The sequence below is a fragment of the Patagioenas fasciata genome, chromosome 11, assembly GCF_037038585.1.
Source record: "Patagioenas fasciata isolate bPatFas1 chromosome 11, bPatFas1.hap1, whole genome shotgun sequence".
NCBI classification, from domain to species: domain Eukaryota; kingdom Metazoa; phylum Chordata; class Aves; order Columbiformes; family Columbidae; genus Patagioenas; species Patagioenas fasciata.
This window is the reverse complement of record NC_092530.1, coordinates 14,744,684-14,756,004: the sequence shown is the minus strand read 5'-3', so window position 1 is coordinate 14,756,004 and position 11,321 is coordinate 14,744,684. Positions and strand designations below refer to the sequence as shown.

The following is an 11,321-nucleotide window of genomic DNA, read 5'->3' as shown; positions in this document are numbered from 1 at the left end:
AATAAAATTTCCTTCTCACTTTGAAAGCTAGGGGAATAGGTTTCTGTGGCAAGGAAGCAATAGAGAGAATTAGGAAAAAAAATAAAATAAGATCCAGCCACCTGGTATTTCTTGCAACTCCCTCAGCTGCTGTGGCATGGACTCACCCATCGGTTATTAGATGATGCTTTCACTACAGCTCCAAACTCTTTAAGGTGGTTATGCACATGTCAGTGGGGACTTGGTTTCAGTGTAGCCTGCTCAGCCATCCTGGTAAAACATTTTTCATGAAACACTCAGGAGATGAGTTTCTATGGTCTGTCAATTATGATAAAAGAATAGGAAAGGGACATGTTCCTCAAAATATTATTTTGGAGAGACTTTTCTTCCCTCCTCTCCCCCCCCTTTTTTTTTTAATTTAATTCTGTGTAGTTTTGGAGCTAAAAAAGCCAACGGAAAAGTGGAAGTTATTTTACTTCTACAGAGCTTTTAAAAGTCCTGTGTGAATTCTTCAAGACCATGTCCTGAACGTAACACTGAGGAAGGAATGCCAAGTGCTCTGCTGCAGAACTGGGGCCACCCAATGTTGGCAAAAAGACCCTACCTGCCTCTCCCACTGTTACTGGGTTATGCCTCATGAGCAACAGGCAATTTGTGTTATGCACCAGACTAAACTTGATCATTTCTGTACTGGTAAATGAAGAAGACATATGACTCCCACGAAAGATTTATTACTGTTATATCATTTTTTCTTTTACAAGCATTAATCTTCCCAGTATCCATTATTGATTTACATACAAAAGATGGTTAAATTAATCAGTTTCTTCAAATTATGCCCATCAGCAATGACTATGGGAAGAAAAGTCATTTAAATTTTAACGTAGAAACATGCAGAAAATATTTTAACAAGACAGCATCAAACTAAAGCAAGCAGAATTCTGAGATACTAAAGAAAAAAAGTCTTTCTTGAAAGCAAAACCTCCCATTTGATCTGCTGAATGAATCTGAGTGCCCACAGTATCACCCACCTGCATTTCTGCTTCCCAATTAATATTTTTGTTTTGCTGCTGGGCAAGCTGCCAGGGCATGTAGTCCACAGTGCATGATTGTGCTGTTCTTCTGTGAAAGTGACCTAAAATGATTCTATGATTCTAAAATGACATTGAATAATACTTTCTCTGTAGCAGGAGATGTCAGAATAACCTATAGCAAGCACTAGAAACAGTCATAAGAACACAGGTAAATGCTGGACGGAGCAAATTCATAAGAGATTGAGCAACATTTGACCCCTGTAAAACAACAGTCTCTTCATAAATACATATATATGTATATTAGCCACCGTTCAGTACTCCAGTACTTCTTTTCAGGGGTGTACAACTGAAGACAAGGGATGTGCTTTGTACTCTGGAGCTTACTGCCTGCCCTTGGAGACCTTTGGATAATGGTGAGACAGGTTTATCACTGTTGTAGAGGTAGAGAGGAAAAAGTAAATGATACAGTAAGTCATTGTATATAAACACACACAGATTACATATGGGGCCAGCAGCGTTTACAATGTCAAAACTAAACGGTAGACATATATACAGTAGTACCTACTCAAGATGCTCCAGCTGGACACAGTGGCCAAACAGCTCGTTTATGCCTTTATAACACAATATGAATCCATAGAACAAACTTGCAATCCTACAGAAGTAAATGGCTTTTGATATTGCATCTTTCAAGGACTGAACACATTACTGATAGCAGGCCATTCCCCTGCAGTAATAGAAGATTATAAAGTCTGTGATAATGTCAGAGGGCTAGATGTGCAGCATTAACCAACACAGCAGCCAACAGTAATGTATGATGCCGTTCAACTCATTTTCAAGGCTTACTCACTTCACAACAGCCTTCGATAAACTGCAAATCCAGTTTAACAGCCGAGCCGAGCAATCAATCATTCAGAAACAAGATTCAGAGTAGTCCTGGTGAACACACAGAAGGCAATTAGATGCCACCGTTTGTGAAATAATATTGGTGGGAATTCTTCTCCCTCATCTGATTTATTTCTGTCAATCTGCAGTTTAGATTCTGTGTCATGATTAACTCCTTTGTCCTGAGATACCATATAAATGTAACACTGACATTATTAAATGCTTCTGAAAGTAATTCTGAACCTCACAATTGCTAAGGAAATTGATTAAAGAGAGGCAGCTAGCACTGCTAATTTGCAACTGGCTATTTTTAATGACAGACTGATAAAATTAAATGCTAAGCTTGAGAATAAAACTCAGTATATATAATATGTTAACTTGTACAGAACACATCTGCATAAACATTTGTAGGATAAAATGAGTCCTTGGGCAGCTCAGAATATGCAAGCTGGCTGGTTTGGAAGAGAGGCTAGACAAAAATATAGCAACTGCACTACCAAATTGTAATGTCAAAAGTATCCATCAAAAGTCATAATCTGTTTAACTTGTTTGTCAGGTTTTACAGAGCAAGTTTTTAGCTTGTGCTCTGCATCAATACCAGCATTTAAACTCATTAGAGAGAGTTTAAAGATGATATTCAAGGACAAAAGAAATGAGCAAGTTTAGACACATGTAATTCAAACAACTATAAAGTAAGAAGGTATGTGGCAGCTTCCAAACAGTATTTGAAAGATGAAAAATTCAAGGTGGAGGACAATTGCCTTAAGAAAAACAAAAGTGTTTCAGGAATATCAGAATCATATTCAACAGAAAACTTATATAAACCAGGTTTGACTAAAGAGAGAGACAGCAATCAAAAGATAAAAATCTGCATGGGTTGTGTTCCAGAAAGCAGAGTAAAACTGAATGCTTGTCCTTACAAATACATTGGACAGATTTCTAAAACCCTCTGAAAAGCAGGTTTAAGGCAGAGTGAGAGAAAAAAACCCTTATTTCTGTAGAGAATTTTATATACTCATTCCATTGTAACTGTGTTAAGAGAAAGTTTAAGTGATCATTGTTTTAAAATAATTTAGAATACTATAATAACAGAGACATCTTTAATGCAAACACTGCAAATATATCAGGTTTACAAACAATCAATGTGTTAGAAGCATTTTCAGGTCCCTGAAAACTGATTATTTGCATTTTGAAACCTATGTAAATCAATTGACTACGGCTAAGCAAAAAGTGAAATTCAATTTTACAGCAATTTAGGAGTTTTCAAAACATGCTTACTTGACAGACTTTTGAGTGTTCACACAGGGACAAAACCAAATCTCTTGACCACTAGCTTGTGAGAATGGGAAAGAGCATGGATACATCTGTATTCAGACCGGAGTTCAGGTTTTGAAAAGGATGTCTGAGCTGACAATATATGCAATTCAAGTGGTATTTCTTTCCTGTTGCCAGACTTGACACTTGAATGCTTGATGAACTTCACACAAGGATCTATTCCCAGATAGCAGGGTATAGATGCCATAGTCCTAAAGAAAGAAACAATTTTGGAGATGATGAGCTTCAGCATCTACTGCAATTCTACAAAAAGTTGAGGTCTATCAGCTGAAAAATTCCAGTTTTCCAGTAAAAAATATAGAGATACCCATATCAGATATATGAACATTTTTTTTCTGTTTCAGCAAGTTCTTACCCTGTGATAAGAAATTATATGAACCTCCTAAAATGAACATATTTACACAGAATAATTTGCTGTAAATCCAAACTTGATTTTCCACAAAAAGTTATCTACATTTAAAAATAGTCTTCTAAAACATCTCAATTAGGATTGCAATGTCTCTATTATATTGTTTCATACATAAATATTTTGAAGCATCGAGTAAATGCATTTGTCAGTATTGGGGGGGGGGTGTCATTATTTTTTTAGTTGTCAAGATCTTGAAAAAGAATTCTATGTCAAGCAATTTTCAAATTATATATAGTTTAAGTCACTGCAAGATGGGATAACAGATAAATTACAGTCTATATTACATTGCATTGGGCTTCCATTACATTCTTTGTAAGGCCTTCACTGTTGCAAGAGAAAATAATTTTGAACACAAATCTTACAGTCATATAAATTCCTAATGTATCTTAAGGTACAGACATCTCCTGATGAAGTACAGTGTTTAAAGTCTAGTTAGAAAATGCATTCCAAGTATTATTAGCTGCACTTTTTAAAGACTGATAGCAGAGTTTTCTCCAGAATCCATCAACCTCAATAAGTGCCAGTAAAATCTGGGCTACAATTCAAGATCACAGTGTTTCATGCACTCCAAAGAAAAGTCAACTAAGCTATTTCATTATATAACTGCAGTAAATATAGTTCAACAAACCAACAATCACGGGGTAAAAAAAAAAACCCAAAAAATAAAAAAAAAAAAAACAAAAACCAAAACACCCGCAACAACAAAAAAACCCACAAAAACAACAAATCCAAACCAATCAAAACAAAATACACACACACACACACAAAAAAAAAAAAAAACAAAAAAACAAAAACCACACAAAAAACACCCCACCAAAAAAACACACCTCTGTGACTTAAACTTAATGAAACAGGGAAATTAGTGGCTCTTTCCAAAACATAACTAAGGTACATTGTCATTTTTATCCTACTGTCTAAATACGATGCTTATTAGTTTTATATATATGTATACTTCAGAACCGAAATAATAAAATACCTACTTGGATGTAGTAAAACAATAATAAAAAAAACCCCATAAGTTTACATATATCAAACATTGAACAGTCCATCTGAGAATCTAACCATTATGAATAACATGAGAGTCAGTGTAGGGGTACATCTCATCTATTACGATAATTCATTCTTCTTGACCTCTTGATGCAATCCCTTACTTTATTTTTTTTTTTTTTAATCCATTAGCCATTAGAGATTCACTCATGAATTGGCAAACCGAAAACATTTTGCAGAGTTATTGTCAACTAACTATAAATGTCGTGACTAAAAGTATATGCACCATACATACCTGGTTATACAAAAACATAGAAAATTATTCTGGTTGATATCAAAGTAGCGGAACACATGTCACCACCTTTGTCCATATATTTTTCTAACAGTACTATAAATACATCATTTATGGATAGGATAGAGGCTTTGTGGCCAGGGCTGGGAGTGCTGAACACAGCGTAGCTCCATACTCAGTACAAACGAACCAACACGGACTCATTATTCTCTTTCCATTCAGGTCCCTCACTTTGGCATGTGCCATAAAAAAGAGAACATCTGTATTAAAGAACATTGTGGCAGCCTCAGAAACAAAAATAAAATTAGTAAGTTATAAGACAAAGAGAGGGCTTAGCTGGTTTTGAATGGCCGCACTAAAGATAGGGATAGTTCAACTTCTGGAAGTAAATTAAATAATGCTGTCAGTGCTATGTATGTGAATAGATACTATTCCCATAAATAGTGTTGAAAAGTACAGGTGACAGTTTTCAACGTACCTGGAATCTGAAATATATTTTTTCATAAGAAAATTGGATTTTTGTAGGAGAATAAACAATACCATAAAGAAAAAAATAAGTTGGATTCAATAAAGAAAGGAGTACTGCTCAGGGTAATTTTCAAATTGAGTGGGGTAAAATTTACTAAAAACTCTTTAAAAATGAAGAGGTGTGCAATTAGGAAAACAAAAAAGGTAGCAAAGATGCTAGAATATCACTATATGTATGGAAAATGAGCACTGCTTCCCAGAAACACACCTTGGGGAAAAGGCAAAGCCTTTCACAGTACCTGTATACAATAAAAATGAGAACAAAAGACATGAATTCATTTGCAGAAAACAAAAAACTGCATAAGATTACATTTTTACTCATTGGTTCTGTTTGTCTTTTTTATTGTCACTGCATGACAGAGAAATTCTTTCTCCCATAAATGAGAGAGGGCGGCATCCACTCCCTTTTGTTTTGGGGAACAAAAGCCACCCTTTCTGTCTATAGATCAGTCTCTGTCCAATTGCTTCAAAAGACATTTACCAGCACAAAATCATCATCAGGTTTTGACAACAATATTTCTAATAGTTGTCACTGAAATACTCCCTATATAATCTTTGATCTTCGTTGTGGTTGTACGTATTCTCACACAGAGTATTGACATGGACTAATCACTTTGTAATATGCAAATCCTTTTTTCCTTGCCATAGCAGACCACAGGCATTCTTCTCAGCACATTTCTGAGTATATTCTTAATGTATTTTCTTGTTCAGATAAAATACATGAGCTTTGTGAGAATTTAATTTTGAAAATTTTACCCCTACTAATCAATCTACTACAACAAACATTTTCATGCAGTCCTGAGTCACGACATATGAAAATATGACTACAATTGACTTTTGTTTAGTTGATAGAAGTCCAAAAACTCATACCCACTAATCAGCATTTCTTTAGGGGGGAAAAAACCCCTGAATACAGATTCTTTTAATATGGACAATTACATTAATAAGGCAGCAGCACTGAGCAACACATGGAAGCACTGAAGTTCACGCACACACATGAGATTTGCAGGCCTTGTCAAATAGCTTGCTTCTGGCTATCTTCGGTCTTGTAACATTTTCACATTAATTTTGGGCAGCATGAGTTATCCCACTTTTCAACAAGAAATCCTTGGGGCGTTTTAAACATGCTTGAAAATAAATAATTAATGCATTGGACACTATTAATTAGCAAAACTCAGAAACAGCTACTGCTACAGATCCTGAAAAGTTTTTCTAAACTTGTCAAGCTGTTAATAATAAATAGGGTAGAAATGGCCAATTAACATACTTAAATAACAACCTTTATAAACAGTGAAAAATGCTACTTTCTGTTCTTTTGATACTAGAAAAACCGTAACAGCTCTGCTACTTTAGCTCTGCTACTTCACTAACAGAAATGTGGTTTTACATTTTAAGGAGCTCTCCATGTGAAGTAGACCTATAAAACCAAACATAGTACCTAACTGTGACAATTTGTTTCAGATATTGAAAATAATATATTTACACTTTTTTTGTGTGGCAATAAAGTTTGTTGAAAATAAGATTTATGACCATGCGTACTTACACACACAATTTTGAAAATCACAGATCTATGGTCATACAGGTTATATTACAGGAAAGTATGAATTCCCTAAGGCATTAAGACAAAAAGTAACTGATTTGTTTTCTAGTCTCAACTTTTTCTAGCAAAGACTTACTTCCATTTCATTACTAGAAATAATGAAATAAAACCATTATGATGATTGTGAGTAGTTGGCATGGATTTATAAAGAGGAAGTCATGCTTAATGAATCCTATAGCCCTCTCCTATGAGAAGATGGGCTCAGTGAAGAATGGGAGAACAGTGACAATGCATATTGTGACTTCAGCAAGGCTTTCAATGCTGTCTCCCATAATATCCTCATAGACAAACTGACAAGGCATCAACCAGAGATGTAGACAGTGAAGCAGACTGAAAATTTGTTGAATTGCTGGGCTCAAAGGTTTGTGATGAGCAGCACACATTCCAGCTGGAGGCCCTACTATTATATTAATGCAAAATAAGCCACAGTAGTGCGATGTCAACAGGATCAAGGAGGAAAATGTAAAATCAGGCAAGCAGTACTATTCTTTTTATTTTCTATTTTCTGAAAATTAATGGATCTGGTAAAAAAGAAAATTATTCAAAGTTGACTGCTATATCATTTGAAGCTTATCAATATTCATCTTCAGGTAACCGGGACACTGATACAACTTATACACCACACTGGTATTGCATAAACCATCAGCTTGACAGTCTACAAAAACTGCAGTACCCTGTGCTATAATATTGTTGTTGCACTAACAGTTCATTTATTCATGAACTGTAGAGGAAAAGAAGCACGTGGAAAGTATATAAATTTTCAGTTCAAAAGTTACTGCCATCAAGGGACAGCCTTAAGTTGTGCACCACCTTTAAAAACATGGTGGTGGTTTGTGTGTGGTGTGTTGTTTTTTGGTCTTTTTTTTTTTCCTCCCCAGGAATGCACGCATTGCATCTAATGAGCACACCCCTTAGACTCTTTCTTTTCAAATAAAATGTTCTTTTATTGCTTGGGGCGCACACTCAGCCTGACATGTGCACCAGAAACAAAACTGGTCTAGAAGTTTTGAAATAAGTATGTTCGATTTTCTTTTTTTGTTCCCCCAAGTAGCAAAACTTCAGCTTCTTATTTAATCCGCATTTGAGATGTAGCTGTGCTGAACAACGTAGAGCAAACTATATTCTCTACCTGAGGTGACCAATGCTCAGAGCAGCCTGGATCCTGATGCTGTCCTGAGATCCAGCTGCCACGCTGCCTCCTAAATCCAAATATCTGTGAGACAAGAGATGTCATGGACTATCTAAGGGCAGCCACAGAACAAGAGATTTTCCTTATCTGGGTGAAACAATAGACTACGCAGGGTTGGCAAGATGTCCAGTCCAGCAGTTCACAAAAGCTTCAATATACAGTATGGAAACAGAGTCTATTTCGGCCTTTTTTAAAGAGGCTAACCAAGGTTCAATGCCTTAATTTAACTCTGAGTTTTGACAAAAAATATTTTTAAGACTTTGTGATAACATCAATATTATTATGCAAAGTTATTATGCAAAGGAACAACAAATACATATAGTTTGTGTATAAAACATTGGTTAAGGAATAAACTTAATTGATAACTAAGAATCACAAGGAGAGATGTTTCTACCAAAGACCTAGTAAAACAAAAAAATCTATGAGCTGTTAGACCACCAAATATTCCCAATCAAGACACAGTCATAGATTTTTAATAACTAGAAAGACTTGACACATACAAAATCTTCATATTTAGTTATGATGAAATTAAAACTTATGTATTCCAAAAAGTAATGGTAGCTTCAGAAAAAAACAAGGGTAAAGTAAATGACTATATACTTGTAATGAACAAGTAGTATCATTGATGAAGAAAAAGAGAGAAAATATACAATTTGCTGCTTCTCTATAAAATTCACAACAAGTTAATTTCATTTAAAATATTTTATACACACACCTTACCATTTTTCTAATTCTTCACTCTAGATTTCACAAGGTATTACTTATTAAAACAGGTTGTTGAGTTGGTGTTTCAAACTAAGAAAATTCAAGTAAACTGATAAGAAATGTGAATCTCTTCTACTGTAGTTATCAAAGTGTTATGACACTGCTTTATAGCTTCCTCTGTCCATGTCATGCAAAAACATTCACAAAAATAGGGGTAAAGAGAGATGACGAAAACTTCGGGTATAGCTGACATCTGATCTGAATTCTGATTACCACCTGCTGTATCATTTAACTAGAAACAAGACCTAAAATCTCCCTAGAGAATATACGACTGTGATTTAGCTAACTGACATCTGGATGCTCTACATAAATATAGCTGAAAGAACATTTTTGTGGCAGTTACAAGCCTGACTGATAAAATAAGCAGTTTGAGCATTAAGGCTTCAGGTGGCTCATTACATCTCTATTGACAACTCAAATATTTTTTTCCTAAACCTCAAACCAGTTCTACACAAACTCTTTGCACCATGCACAGTTGAATTCGGTGACCAACTTGGGAGGGAAGGTCTTTGTCTTTTCTTTAAAAAAGCCTATGCCAAATCTACACATTACACAGGTACACATAACCAAGGAGGCAGGAAGGCTTTGTGTACATCCAGTCCAACTTATAAAAATTGTATTTTGCAACAGGGATTCTACAGTTCATCCTCTATTTCATATTTTGCAATGAAAACTACAATATATCAAAATAGGTATCTAAAAAATATAAATTCTAGGTTCATTTCATTTATACGTAGGTCAACAGAGTAGCACAAGCAGCAAATTCAAAGCTGTGTAAAAGTGCAAATCACTGGAACAATCTGTTTAAAGTCTATAACCTCCTTATGTTTTTATTGAAGGTCACTTGTTGCTATGATTGTGAATTACTGTGAACAGAATCAGGGAGAAGAAACACTGTTGGGTCGACCCTCTGCACTTGACAAATAAATCCAGAACAACTTGTTCAGGTAATTCAGCATAGGAAAACAAACAAACAAACAAACCCCAAACATTTTAATATCAACACCATAAGGTCTTACTAGGAAAAGAGTGGACAAAATAAAGGAATACCCAGGATAAAAGGTAGTTAATGAAAAACTTAAGACTTTAGAACAGATTTATAACAAACTCCTGTAAAATTGATACACTGCTAAAAAGTAAAAATATTTAGCTTATGAAAAAAACACTTGGAGCTAGAATTTTTGTGATAATACTGAACTTTTTTCTAAACAGATTAAAAGAGATTTAGCACAAAGTTTTGTTTGCTAAATTAAATATATAAGAAATAAAATAAATGAATTCTACTGTCTTGAATTTAAAAAAAAAGGCCAGTTAAATGCATTTTAAAATCAGTAACAGCTGCAGAATCTGCACTCCATCAAGCTGTTACCCAGTTCTTATAAAATTAAGAGTTACATTCAGAAAACTTAATATGATAATGCATTAATATAATAGTGCATTGTGTCTCAATATCACTACAGGACAACTTTAAAAATGCAAACCAAAATCAAGTTGCAACATAACTCGATTTAATCCAATTTGTTAAATCCCATTTAGTCAAGTTTGCAAACTCTTTTCTGCCAACATCAGCTGTTTTGGTTCCCAGTTAGTAACAACATTACTACTACTGCGAGAAAGGTGAAGGCACGGGCACCACTATGGCGCATAGACCTCTTACTGCCTTCTGCAAATACGTGCTTTGCTGAAAAGGCTGTTTACATAGAATGAAGGTCTAATTGCAGGATAGAAGAAATCCAAATAAACTGGGTGTAAGTAAAATACTGAAATCCTCTAATTTACTGAAAAGCTTCCAAAATTTCAATGATCACAGTTATTTATTACATTATTATGCTTGATTAACTTGGTAGAACTGGTTGGAAAATCATAAAAGCAGTAAATATGTTCTATGTGTAGAAAACAGTAGCTGGGAGTAGTTGGGAATTTTTCACTTAGTCAAGGGAGAATATGCAGAGGTGCAAAAATAATGCAGATGTTCATTTTTCTAATAGTGCAGAATGCACTAATTTAGGTAGATTTTCTCAGGTCTGTTTAAAATCATAACGGGTCAATTTAGCTTACTCTGTAGTTTGCTGAATTATTTTCCTCAGTTACAAAGCTGCTTAAGAACTTCTTGTCTCTAGGCTGCAGCTCACTAGTTGTCATGGTTATGGAAGATAACTGGAGTTGACCGGGTTAAAAAAACGTCAGATTTGTCTCTAAGTTTAAAAACTGTCACTTTTTGGCTTTGATATTCCAGAATAGTTTCACAAACATCTACATCAGCAGAGCCAAGGTGGTAGTAATGAAAACATCTCTTGTAACTGCCCCCCAGCAAAAACCCCAAG

General features: G+C 34.9%; 1 long non-coding RNA gene across 1 annotated transcript in view; it reads right to left on the bottom strand.

Moving 5' to 3' along the window:
- Nucleotides 1-720: 720 nt before the first annotated feature.
- The window catches only part of LOC139828844 (uncharacterized), a 56,672-nt gene continuing 46,071 nt past the window's right edge, over nt 721-11,321 (bottom strand). The window contains exon 7 of the long non-coding RNA XR_011740867.1: nt 721-3,418. This is a non-coding gene — a long non-coding RNA (uncharacterized lncRNA). The remainder of the gene's footprint in view (nt 3,419-11,321) is intronic.